This window comes from Pinus tabuliformis, chromosome 4_1 (genome assembly GCF_031772625.1).
Source record: "Pinus tabuliformis cultivar Carrire ecotype Pingquan chromosome 4_1, CPIR1, whole genome shotgun sequence".
Classification (NCBI taxonomy): domain Eukaryota; kingdom Viridiplantae; phylum Streptophyta; class Pinopsida; order Pinales; family Pinaceae; genus Pinus; species Pinus tabuliformis.
Genome location: NC_142303.1, coordinates 686,648,077 through 686,662,071, shown reverse-complemented (window position 1 = coordinate 686,662,071; position 13,995 = coordinate 686,648,077).

The window sequence follows — 13,995 nt, the reverse complement described above, 5'->3', positions numbered from 1 at the left end:
TCTGACTTCCAGAGGTTACCAGTATCATCTCAATTGTGCTCTCAGAAGGTGGCTTCTATTTGTTCTTTGTCATAGGAGAATGGCGCGAGAAGACAGTAGAAATGCTTCGGCCAACAAAGACCTTTAGTAGGCTCGGGAGGCATACGAAATGAGAACCTCGCAGAAGGAAAAATGCAAAATAGAGGAGTTGGAAGCAATTGTTGCTGAAGAGGAAGAAAACCTGGAGGATAATGAACTGGAAAAGGATATGGAGTGGGTCCAGGATCCTGACACGACAACAACGCGAGCAACTCAATATGTCCACACTCAGGCAGAGATGTGGCAAATGAAAATGATGTTAGTGAAAGCTATCAGTATGCAAGGGGAGTATCTCAATCAGGCTCATCAGGCTCACCAGGCTATTTCTGTTCTATCTGCGGATCACACGACGGTTTTGGAAGCTCTGGACTTCAAAATCAGTTCGTTGGAGCAACAATTTGGTAACATATCCAAAAAGTTGACAGTGTTGATCAGCCTTCTGAGGCATTCCATTTGCCAGGAAGCCGCTGCTGTGGGGGAAGGGGCAGAGGAGACCATGGGGACCAATCAGGGGAAGTGTTCTTCCCATCGTCCACCTCAGTCTGGCAGAGCCACAACTTCGGCCGGCCAAGATTCGTCCACCAAGGATTATATCATTCTAGGGCTGTAATGGGATGCTTTGGGAGTCTCTGTCTGCTTTCATGGGTCTTGGGTTAGTACTTTACTGTTTTTTCTTAGCGAGTTTACTTGTTATGTTTCAGCACTTTGTCTCTCTTTTTAACAGTCATTATCTTAGTTTTCCTTGCTAGTCTCGGAGGGACTTTGGTCTGTTAGGTCTCTATTTTGACATATTCTCAAATGGAATACTGGTTTTGTTGTCCCCAGCCTCTCAGTGCCGCCCTGCTGGTGAGCCCTAGGGGTTTTTGCCAATCTAGTAGGTTATGAAATGATGGAATTGGGCAAGGAAGTCGATCTTTAGTCTACATGAGCAGACCTTTTTGTACAATATGTAATTTGTCTTAATATAATTTGTTGATTTACACAAAAAGAATATTCAAAGGAATTGTTGGAAATAAAATTATAGATACACTATAATGTTATATACAATACCTGAATAAATATTGGTTCCCTAACTACTTAGACAAGGCATTGGTTAAAGGAATAAAAGAGTGCTAGAAAATGAACATACCATCAATGCAAATTTGAAAGAAGCAAAATCTTGTATTGCAGACATTAAATTACAGTTACATACTAGTCGAATCTCTTCTTCTTCTCTCTCTTTATATATCTATTTATCCCATGTTGTTATATTTATACAAATTTCTAAACCAAATCAAGGTTTGAATGGAAATTCATAAGAATTTGGTTGTTCTATCCAGTTATAATGAATTTATCCAAAGATAGAAAAAAATTGGAGAAATGCTAACTTGTTCAACTATGTGACAAGTGGTAGCTAGGTCATGTTTTCCTTACTAAGTGACAAATTTCCTTTGTGACTTTTATTTGTTGGGAGATTGGTTGGTTGAATGACTTGGGTGATTTTTGGAGAAATGTTTTCAGTGAGATGATGCATTGTACCAATTGTCCATATTTGCAACATCTTTCCTAAACAGTCAACTGATTGAGTTGTGGTAACAATTTTTGGAGTGATTTGCAAAAATGATGCTATGTGAATCACAATAAAAAGGAGTTGCAACATGAGTTGAAGCACCTCAAGGTCACAACAAAAGTGGAAAAACTTCATACTTGTAGCAACACAATTGACAACACTTCAGAGTTGTAGCACAATTGGAAGCACTTACAAGTTACAACACCTTGTATTTGCAGTATTTCATAATTACAATGTTGCACCAAAAAAATTGATTGCAGATGCCAAAAACAAGGAGTTGCAACACCTAGAAATATTGACTTACAATGTCTATGTCTTTCTTTTGCCTAAGGGTACATGTGCATATTTGCTTCCTAAACACCACTAGTTGGCATAGAAGGGTAATAATTTCCTTAAACGAATAAGAATGAGCATTAGCATGGAATACTAAGAGGAAAACTATATCTTACCAAAATTCACCTTCATGGGAAAAAAGGTTTTTGGAATGAGATGAAAATGGGAAAATTATGTTCAAAAAGGTCTTAGACCGGGGCTAGAAAGAAGCCGAATTGGGTGCTCATCAATATGGTTGGTCAAGCTATTATGTGGCCAAGTAAAATTTTTAAAGCATGATTTTTTCCAAATGCTAGTACATATAAGATATCGAAAAATTCTTATTTTCATTGCCGAAGGTCTACCGATATTCTTCAAGAAATGACATGAAAATAATTTATGCTAAGTAGTGTCATTTAGTTAATGATTCAAGGGAAACACAATCAAAGATATATGGAGATGGCATATATTCTATACAATGACATACTAAAGGATGTTATTGTATTTTCTAATAAACAATAGGGACAACCAAAATGGATAATAATCTTCTGATGCTCACTAAGGAGTCATAAGGGAAGACCATCATGATGCTTTTACTCATGAAAACTTGAATTCTATTTCTTCATACCCTCCAAACAATTATTACTAGAGAGGGAAGTTTGGATTACATAATAACTTAGTTTTGGATTCAAGAATGTCTTAGTTTGGATTCAAGAATGTGTGTAAAGGAAATATGCACGAGTATCATGTTAGGGTTAAATTTAATGAATTTGTTACAAATTTAATGGTAAAAATGAGAAGAGGAAAACCATGCTATATAATTTCTATAGAAGTAGGAAAGAGATAGAATTAGTTTAATATTTTTGAAATAACAATGGCATATGGAGTCAAAAGAAGACAATTTTTGGGTTGTGGTCATATGGCCAAAGAGTAAATGTGCCTAATAAAAATTATCCTTACAAATTTCACTTATTCACTCAAAAGAATGAAATGGTTGAATATGTAATTCACAATAAATTAGTTTTACAGTATCCATTTGTGATGAAATTATGATAGTACAAAGATAACAATTATCCCTATGTGTCCACTACATTTTAAAAGAAATTTGTGTAGCTTGATCTCCAAGATACCACTAATAGTTTGACCATTTAGACCTATAGGTAAAAGAATGTTTGGGATCCTAACCATCTTCAAAAGTGATGAAAGGTAGGATATTGTTAGAGAAAAGGGGGGCGTTGAACCCAAGCAAGATATAACTTGAAGGTGAGCTAAAGTTACGCAAACAAATACATGAGAGAATATATAATTTTGTGTATATTGATTTAATGTTAATAAAGTGTTGAAGATGAGATGCAAAGGGGGAATACACTATTAATATAAAAGCAAAGTTTTATATTTATTGACAAGAATAACCAAGCTTTAAATAAGGGCATCAATTCCATTGGTAAATATAGCATCTTACCATTCACACTATTATAATTTGAATATATCTATTAGATTAATTTAATGCCAAAAAAGAGTCATCATTTTTTAGTTTTCTCAATATTGAATTTCAAAGGTATTTGAAATTCAACTTTGATAATTTTTGTTTTTCGTTATATTCATTGTTTAAGCTGGTTTTATTTTGTGCATTTAAATTATAATCTATGAATTCATATGTAAACATTGTTAAAATATCACTATTGAAAGATATTATGTTAATAGTTAGTTACTTATATTTTGTTCTAAAAGCACAATTGGTGTCCCCATTGAATTATATGTTTTTAAATAGGAGATAAAAGAGTTTGGAGTTTGTTGTAACTACTAGTAGGCTATCAGGCTATGTTATAACCAAGCCACCTAGGAGGAAAATGGGTTCCATTATTTTTGAGTGAATTCTTCTCCATAGATGAGAAGAGTAGCTAAGAAGGATAGGGAGAGATTAAATAGAGAGGATTTATGCACTATAGTGTCATAAGAGCCATAGGCCTCACTTCTTTCGACTTGCATACATTTTTTATTCAGAGAAAGAGAGTAGAGCAACCTCACATTCTAGTTGGGTTTTCTCCCAAAAGGGTTTCCCATTATATATTGTGTCAATTTTGGTTTTGTGATATTTTTTTTTTTATTCTCCATTTTATGCATTATTATAAATTATATGCATACACAATAAAAAATAATTAAAATATGTAGAAATCTAAGGAGAAATAAACCTTCACAGTGTGTAGATTTCATATTTTCTAATATATTTTAGTATATTTGTTGTGACAAACTCACGAGTTGAATATCCATGGAAGTTTATAGATCATCTATAGTATTCCCCTTTGGTCCACAAATTGCATTTAAAGGTTTTTCATGCACCTGATGAGAAATTGTCCAGTTAGTGTGATTGTTCAAGAAAGATGCAAAAACTTCCAACTATACTTCTCCTACAAAATGGTTAGGGCTCTAGATGGGGTCATAATACGACCAAATGTTGTGTTGGTAGAGCTCTCATAGTAGGTTATTTTATTCATTAGTACATGTATAATATGCCTTGAGGAATGTACTTGGGGAGGTGATCTCATATCGCTTGGAGGTCATGAGAGCCTTCCTTTAGAATATGAAGTACTTGTCCTCCAGGTACATATTGTACACAGGGAAGCATCTCTGTAAATAACTATAGCCTCTACTAACAGTATAATCTAGATCATCTCAAAATCAAACTTATCCATGTTTTTCTAGATTTAGGTGTTCTTATAAGCATCATTTTCCATTCCCTTCTTCTATTGATTCCATCTAGATTTGTGAATTTCCAAATTTTCAGCCCATATGTCAGTGAGGTTTCTGACAATCTATTAATGTTCCTTAATGGGAAATACTTTTTCCTCTTAGGAAAATAGTATTCCATTCTTCCTATCCTCTTTAAACTTCTTCCATAGTTTCAGGAGTCTCAGTTCGACTTCTTGATCCTCCATAAAAAAGTATCTATCTGAATAATAAGTTCTAGCATCTTAGAACCCTTATTCTTTTTTTGAACAACCATGGCTTGGGTTTCTTTATTTCTATTTATTCTTGGGTTTCTTCTCTTTCCTTTGGAATAGGTTCCCATGTTTATTTTGTAGAAAGGAAACATGTTTCATAAGTAAGGAAATCCAACTTATCAAAGGGCTTATCTCCCTTAGTCCACTCCTTAACAATTTTATTTAGGCCCAAAGTTTTCTATTTTTCTTTTCAAGCATTATATTACTTCTAAGAAAAGGGGTATACAATAGAATAAATGAAATAATAACTATTGTTTCCTTCCACATCCAAACCTTGAAGGTTTTCCTCAGTTTTAGCGTGGTCACAACTTCTTGTACTTTTTTTGGTATGTTGGATGTTGCAGTCCCTTTTATTTTTCTTGTTGTTCAATATCTATTTTTAGAGTTAGAGTAAATGCTCCCTCTATGTTTACCCTTGCTAATTCATGTTCCATATCAAGGTTTTCAACTTGGTTTTCACTTGATAGTTCTTGTGTTTAGCAAGGGTTTTGACTTATATTGTTTCCTCCAACTCTATTTTCTCAGAGCCATGTTCTTGCCATGTTTTGTATCAACCTATTTTTCTCCCTAGGGTTAGTACTTTTGAGCTATTGTACTTTTGACCATTTTCCTTGAGCCTTTGACCACTCTTTGTCCTAGTTTAGTTTCCAGCCACATGGAGGCAGGCCTGTGAGTGCAGCCAGAAGCCTCTAGCCACACAAATAATTAATATTTCATGCAGACACAACCAAGTTCTCTTAGTTTTTTGCATGTAGCTAGCACTCTTATTATAGACACTTATGGTTCTTAGGGGATCAATTCGACTCATCACCATATCTTACATATTTGAGCTAGCTAGGGTGCATTATTAGAGAAGCCTCTTAACTTGTATTCACCCTAAGTGTCCACATTCATCCTCCTAAGAGTCCCTTTGGTTATATTTGTTAGGATTCCAAGAAACTCTCCTAGGTTGTAGCTTGGAAATGCCTGGTAACATATAAATTCAACTATTGTTGCAAGGTTTAATGGAAGGAATGATGATTTGGTTCAAGCCAGATAACCACTTCTACTCTGTTTCATTCCAGACATGCATGAACACCCTCAGAATACAAGGTTTTAGACCACCAATGCTCACAGTTTAGATATTAGGTGAATATGGAGAATACTAACCACACCAGCAGATACACAAGACCATGTGATGGCCAGCTGCAACTAGTATGAAAACCTGTAAATCTAATCTATTATTGCAAAGACAGGATGATAGCCCTCCTGCAGTAGATAGAAAGAAACCTGAGCAATCTATTCAGTGATGCATTCAAGATTTTAACACAGAGATAAGATGACGGTTATCTAGTGCTAAACATCAAGAGATCAAGAACACAACATATAAGGTACAAGCTTAGAAGAGAGAAAAATGGACAGTGAGCAGTTAACAACAAAAGAAGCTTGTATTTGCTGAAAATGAAGATGAGACACTACAAGTGAAAAAATGTCTATAGTCTCCAGAAGTTGAACCTTACATCAAATGCCAACCTTGATTACATCTTTCTTCTAGATATTTATAAGTTTTCATTACAATGGCACTTGGCCATTTAGGGATGGAGGGGTCATAATTGACCACCAACTACATTTAACCGCCTGATGGAGTCTTTGAATGAGGTTTCTTGTTTCAGTGAGTGAATCTGATCTGTTTAGGTGTTGTGTTGTCCTTTAGGCGGTTGGAGTGCTCGTATTGGTGGAGTCCATGACTGATAAATTCAGTTATAGAGTCATGATGTGTCCTTTTCTCCTTTGGCCATGCTTTATATTAAATATGGTTGTTGGGGATATTACTGTAACTGATGCTGGCAGAGCTAGTCATCTCCTTCTTCGGGCAACAGAATGATCATAGGATGTGGAATGCATGGGTAGGTGGACGATTTGGGTGAGCGAGAAGAATGACCGTTGGATCGGGGAAATGAACGGCGGAGATGGCTCGACGGAGGCTATCAGCCAAGGTGGGAGTGGGGTGTGTTAGGGCCATTGGATCTTCAGCGGACAGATTAGACGGTCATTAGGTGATGGAGTTGCATGGGCATTTAATGGGCGAGGGCGGTTTGGTTGGGCGGTGAGGTTTTCATTGCACCGCTTTCGGGTGCTAAGTGGTAAATGCCCGGGGCTGAGTGATTCCACTCACTGATTGACACATAACAGCAGATGAGATAGAAAAGCCGCTCTCATCGCGCGCTATCGCTCGACCAAGTTAATGGCGCGATGTATGCGAAGACCATCGAATCGGGCGGAGATGCATCTGACGGTGAAAATTGGTCGAGCGAGTCACCTTTATCGGGTGCGATGATGGCCGTTGGATTGACAAGGGGAGTGATCAATGGTGGGAAAGCAATGAGGGGTTTATGAGCGCGTTAGGGTGTATGGGTAAGGTTTTATGGTTAGCGGGGTGAAGGAAGAAAGGGGAAAATGACCAATGCGAGCCCCTTTGGACACAACCAAACAGACCATGCTTCTTTCTGACCTTAGAAAGTCAGTGCTACATAGCAGAGCTAACACAGGCTCCTTCTAGGGATGAAAACCTCCTTGTGAGGTTTCAAGAACTATAGACCACTTCCTGTCATACAAAAACAAGATTAGTAATATTTCCTAGTGTTCCATTGGGCATGGAATCTAATTAAGCCTACACTGAAAAGAACATATTTACAATGCTGAGGCCTAAAGGCCTTAATTAACTTAAACTTTCAAAAATTGCCCATTGACTAGGCCATCAAAAATTGTTTCTCCTTCAATACTTTGCAGCATGAAAGTGTTGCTCCCCTGTACCTGAGCAATGACAAAAGGTCCAGCCCACAGAGCATCGAACTTCCCATGATTGCCTTTCTTTTCCTATAGTGCATCCCACTTGAGAACCAAGTCTCCAATTTGAAAATTGTCCATTGTTTCCTTTCTGTCAAAGGCTTCCTCGACCCTCTTTTGATGAGCTACAAACTTTTCAATCAATTGATCTCTGATTTGATGCACTTCAGCCAAGTCACTAATCCTCTTTTCCATGTCATTTTCCTCATTCTGCTCTTCTTGCAACAACTTGGCCATAGGGAGGGTCAACTGGATTGGAAATATAGCCTCAGTGCCATATACTAGCTTGAATAGATAATTCCCTGTTGATTTCTTGGTGGTTACCCTGTCAACCCACAATGCAAACTTCAGTTTAGAATCCCAGTTCCTTTTATTGTCCTCCAACAGCATTTTGATTATCCTTATTAGGTTCTTATTGGATGATTCTACTAGGCCATTACCTTGAGAATAATATGAGGTGGAATGCACTAGCTTAATGCCCATTGAGTCACACATGTCCACCAACTCTTTTTCCCTAAAGGCTGCTGCATTATTTGTAACCAATTTGTATGGACAACCAAACCTGGTGAAAATGATTTTTGTCAAGAACTTCATGACAACATGGTGATCAGATTTCTTAGTAGGGATGGCCTCAATCCATTTAGTGAAGTAATTAGTGGCTACTAAGATCCATCTATGCTGGACACTAGAATGTGGATTAATTTCCCCTATGAAATCCAAGCCCCACTGCTGGAAAGGGCCATTGGCATGTATTGGCTTCAAGGGTAAGGATTTCAACTTCTGTTTTCCTTCAAACCTTTGGCATTTGTCATAGGATCTTACAAATGAAAATACATTAGCAAATAGAGTGGGTGAATAATACCCAGCCCTGAGGATCTTGTGGGCTATGGTTTTCCAATAGTGATGTCCTCCACAGATGCCAGAATGAAACTGATGCACGACCTCCATAGATCGTTCTTTGTCCAAACATCTTAAAATAATTCTAGATGGATCCCTCCAATAAAGAAAGTTTTCATGAATACAGAACTTGGCTGTCCTGAGCTTAATAGTCCTAGCTTGGCTTGAACTAAGGCTTGGAGGAACTTCTAGCTTCAGCAAAAATTGAGCTATTGTAGAATACCATTCACAAGAAGATAGATTCTCAACCAACAATTGGTCATGTCCTACTGTTGCTTCTTTTGTCCGTCCACCCTCTGAATTTGTACCCATGCAATTTATATCAAGCATTTTGCAATTTTCTTCAGCCATTAGCTGAGCAAGGCCCTAGCCCTTGACAAGCTTGGTGGGCTTCAATTCTATGTTGAATTCAATAAGCTTTGCAATCCATTTATCCCTTCTTCCATCAACATCTGGCTGCGTTAGGACATCCTTTACTGAACCAAAGGGCACATATGCAATTACCTTGGAGTGCAGAATGTAGATTCGGAAATATTTTAAATATTTGATAAGAACATATGCTTGTTTTTCGATAATATCATACCTTAGTTCATCATCCCTTAAGGTTTTGCTGAAAAATGACACTGGATGCTCTGAATCCTCATCATATTTCTGCAATAAGACTGCTGCAAGGGTGTCATAGGAAGCAAAGGAGAAGATATGAAACTCCTTGCTATAGTTTGGGCTGATCAAAGTGGGGGCTTCCATAATAGCTCTTTTGATGTCTTCAAAAGATCTTCTTGCTGCATCAGTCCATTTGATCTCTGATCCCTTTTTCAACATAGAGGTGATGTTTTTTACCAATTCTGCCAAATTAGGAATAAACCTCCTTACAAAATTTCTTTTGCCTAAAAAGGATTGGATGTCCTTTCTTGATCTTGGGACAGATAAGGTTTGTATCGCTTTCACTCTCTCCGGGTCAATCTTGACACCTACAGCAGAAACAATGTGTCCTAGAAGCTTGCCCTCTTCTAAAGCGAATTGTGACTTCTTAGGATTCACTGATATCCCAAACCTTCTGTACTTCAGAAACACTTTCTGCAAATGTTGCAAATGATATTGATGGCTGCTAGAGTATATTATTATATCATCCAGATAGACAAGGACAAACTTATCCTTCTCTCCTACAAATGCTATATCCATGGCTCTCTGAAAGGTAGCCCCAACATTCATTAGCCCAAAGGGCATCTTGGAGTACATAAAAATGCCCCAAGGGGTGGTGAAAGTAGTATTTTATTGGTCATCTATATGTACAACAACTTGGTTATACCCTGAAAATCCATCCAAGAAAGACATGACATTGGCTTCTGAGACTTTCTGTAGAAAATGTTCCATCTTTGGCAGGGGATAGTTGTCCTTTCTAGAACATTTGTTCAGGTTCCTGAAATCAACACACAGCCTGATTTCTCCACTTTTTTTCCTCACCACTACCAAGTTGCTACCCACTTTGAATATCTCAAGGGAACTATGATTTTGGCAGCCAAAAATTTCTTGATTTCTTTTTCAATTAGAGGGAGGAGCAAAGGACTTATGGGTCTCAGATTCTGCTTGAAAGGAATGGTGTCTTTCTCCAATGGGATCTTATGCTGGATGATATTTTTGTCATAAGCTTTAAGGTCACTGTATTCCCAGGAAAAGACATCAGCAAATTTCTTCATTAAGGTGTAGTACTAAGAACTTTGGGCAACAGACAAATGGGTGGACAGATTTATATACTTTGGATGATTTGGACTTCCTAAGTTATGTCTATGGACAACAATCTGGTTTTCTTTTTGGGTAACTTTATGAGGCACATCGTTATGGTCAAACAGCTTCTCTAGAGGCACTAGCCCTTTAGGTATATGATTGCTAGGCAACTGTACAATACCGTCTTGGCCAATTCTGTTCCTTAGCTAGCGTTGGGGACATTCCTCTAAGGTTTCATTCTCTTGATCAATTTGCATTTCAGAGAATTCGTCAATGACTTGCAGAAAGATTTTTACATCATCATCATCCTCAAAAAATTTCCAGTGCTGAACGTTATCAGGCAAGGATGGTCTATATTTTACTTGGACTTGATAAGACAATCTAAGGGGCATGGGAGGGATGAACATGCTAGTAGAAACAACAAGGGAATCAACAAGCTGATATTTAACTCTAGGAATATATGAGATACAAAAGCTATCAAAAGATTCTTTGAGTCTCCATACTTCATCTCTGTATGCTTTCAACCTTGGGTTCCTTGCTTTGAACGTTTTATTCACTTGTTGAATGATGAGATTAGCATCTCCAGACACCTTTATGTCTCTAATTCCTATGTCTTTGGCAACGTTTAAGCCCAATATCAGAGCCTCATAGTCTGCTATATTGTTGGTGACCTAAAAATTCAATTTAAAAGATAGGTGTGTGCTTTCTTGTTTTGGAGAAACCAGCACCACTCCTTCTCCTACAGTTTCCTTTGAACAAGCTCCATCAAAGAACATATCCCAAGCCTGTGTCCCTTCCTCTTCCATGTCCTGGAATATTGGTTTCTTGAGCTGCACCGAGGCCCTCTGGGATTCTTCAATTTGGAGAATACATGCTCCAAAATCAGTGTCCACAGTGTAAATGGGATGATTAGTGGGATTCTTCTCATCACTGATGATATAGGCCAGCTGGGCTTCCTTGTATAATCTTCTGTTTTCTCCTCCAAAAACTGGGACAGTGGCATAAGACAATTCATTTCACAATGTCCCACCCAACCTCTTAATCCACCCTCTAGAAAATAGCATACCAAACTTAGGGGGGACATCTTCTACCACAATATCCATCATCATGCTTTTCATGGGTAGCTGAGTTAGGGTGATGGCTAAGTCTTTGATTAACCCTAGACATTTCACCTTCCTCGAATCAAAGGAGAACAAGTCATGATAAGGTCTGGTAATATCAAGGCCTAACTCTTCCATGACATCTTTGGGCATCAGATTATGCCTAGCACTTGTGTCTAGTAGACAGTTATGGAGGATTTTGTCATAAATGGTCAAGGCGACATAAAATGATGGGGAATTGTCATCAGTAGGTTCAATCATTAGGCTAAGCACTACTGCAGGTTTATCATCTTGTAAATTCACATAGTCATTGGATGTTTGTGTGGCTTTTAGGTCAAGGGAATCAAGGATGGGCTTCTTAAAGACCTCACTCTTTACAAGTTCTATCAGAGGTACAGATATTTTCAAGTTTTTGACTTCTGATTCAAAGCTAAAAGGGGAAGGAGACTTATCAGGGCCTCTTACCTCTTGAGCTGGTGTTTTGAGGATGATGGGATCAGCTGTCGGTTGTTTCTTCTTGCTGATCTGCTGCTCTGTGGGGACAACAGCTCTTTGGGCAGGATTCTCTTTGACATTACTCGTTCTTGACCTCAAGTTATATCTTCGCTGGTCTTTAGTTTGTGGGACAGCTTCTCTGTCCCACTCCTGACTGGTCTAGTCCTTGATTAATGACTCCTCATAGGTAGCTAATGTCAAAAAGGCAGCACTACCCTTGTCTTCCATGCAGTGAATCTCATCCTCTTCATCAAACTGCTCCTCCTCCATCACTACATTTTGGAAAGGATTCTTAACCCTTTGTTCTTCACTAGATTCTTTGCCCCTCTGAATGATATACAATTGTTCATTTGCTCTTCTAAATGGATTTATATTTCTAGGATCAAATGTATTCGAAGCCTTGCTTTCCCAGAACTCTGCTCAACCTTCAGTTTGGATATTTCAGCAGCCAATGACTCTATCATTTTAGTCATTTTGTCTATTTTGGGTTTTGAAGATGAAGAAGAAGAGGAAGACTCACCTCTCTACCTTCTTCTATCAGCATGTCCTTTGAGTTTCTCTGCAGCCATGATATTGGATTCCACCTCCAAGGCTGCATCTTTCATTTCAGCTAGAGAAGCACATCTTCTCTCTCTTAATAGCAGGCAAAAATCATAATCAAAGGCATTGGCATAGGTGAGTTTGGCAGAGGTGGGGGTAGGCTTGACTTCAGCTAGTATCTTACTATACATACGATTGAATCTTTTATTAAAGTCAAACAATGACTCGCCATTTTCCCTTTTCAAGTTGCCAAACTCAGCATGGTAATATAGCAGGTCTTTATTATCTCCCCAATGCTTTAAAAACACATCATCTAATGCCTCAATATCTGCTATAGACCTAGGGGTTAGCTCTCTGAACCACTTTGTAGCCTCTCCATCAAGGCTTTGGACAAACACTCTCATCCACACATCATCTTCACTGATATCTAGGTTATCAGCATAGCTATAAAAAGACTCAAGGTGTTCTTCAGCTGTTACTCCCTCTGTATCAGTGAAATTAAGCATGTATTTTTGATATACTCCTGCAGGCTAAAGGAATATATACCTAGCAGCTATGATCCTTTCCATTTCGGTGGGTTCTTATGGGCTTGCCATGACTAGGGTAGATGGAAGGGTGCTAGCAGTCTGAAAGGTAGGGAGTTGAGAAATAACTATCAGGGCTAAAGGAATATGATGGACTGGAAGGGCGGTTTCCTTTGGACTGAGATTTGAAGGGTACTTTATTGAACAAGGAGCTTTATGAATCTCTGAGAGTATTTCTTCACTGATAGTGCTAGGCTCTATATTTTCAACATGTGCATGCTCAGTTATAAGCCTTTATTGTAGAGATACATAAGATTGTTTAGGCTTACTGATCTTGATGCTTCCTTTCGTGATATCTTGCTTTGCTTGACAATCTTCTCAGGGTCAGGCACTAGGTCAGCCAGTGATTTCTGGGGATTTCTCTGAGTGTGCCTCACAAACTGAGCTAGAACTGTGATGTGGAGTCGCCAAAAGGTTAGGCCTCCAGTAGAGTTGCCAGATAGATGATTACAACCAAAAATGTGTCCAAGCATTGTCTATCATCAAAGTTGGATCTGTGTCATTCTCCCAGGGAAGCTGAGCTTCAATATCCTCTCCCCGGTAGCAGCGCCAATTATGTTAGGATTCCAAGAAACTCTCCTAGGTTGTAGCTCATAGATGCCTAGTAACATATAAATTCAACTATTGTTGCAAGGTTTAATGGAGGGAATGATGTTTTGGTTCAAGCCAGATAACCACTTCTACTATGTTTCACTCCAGACATGCATGAACACCCTCAAACTATAAGGCTTTAGACCACCAATGCTCACAATTTAGATATTAGGAGAATATGGAGAATACTAACCACACCAGCAAATACACAAGACCATGTGATGGCCGGCTGCAACTAGTACAGAAACCTGTAAATCAAATCTACTAATGAAAAGACAGGATGACAGCTCTCCTAC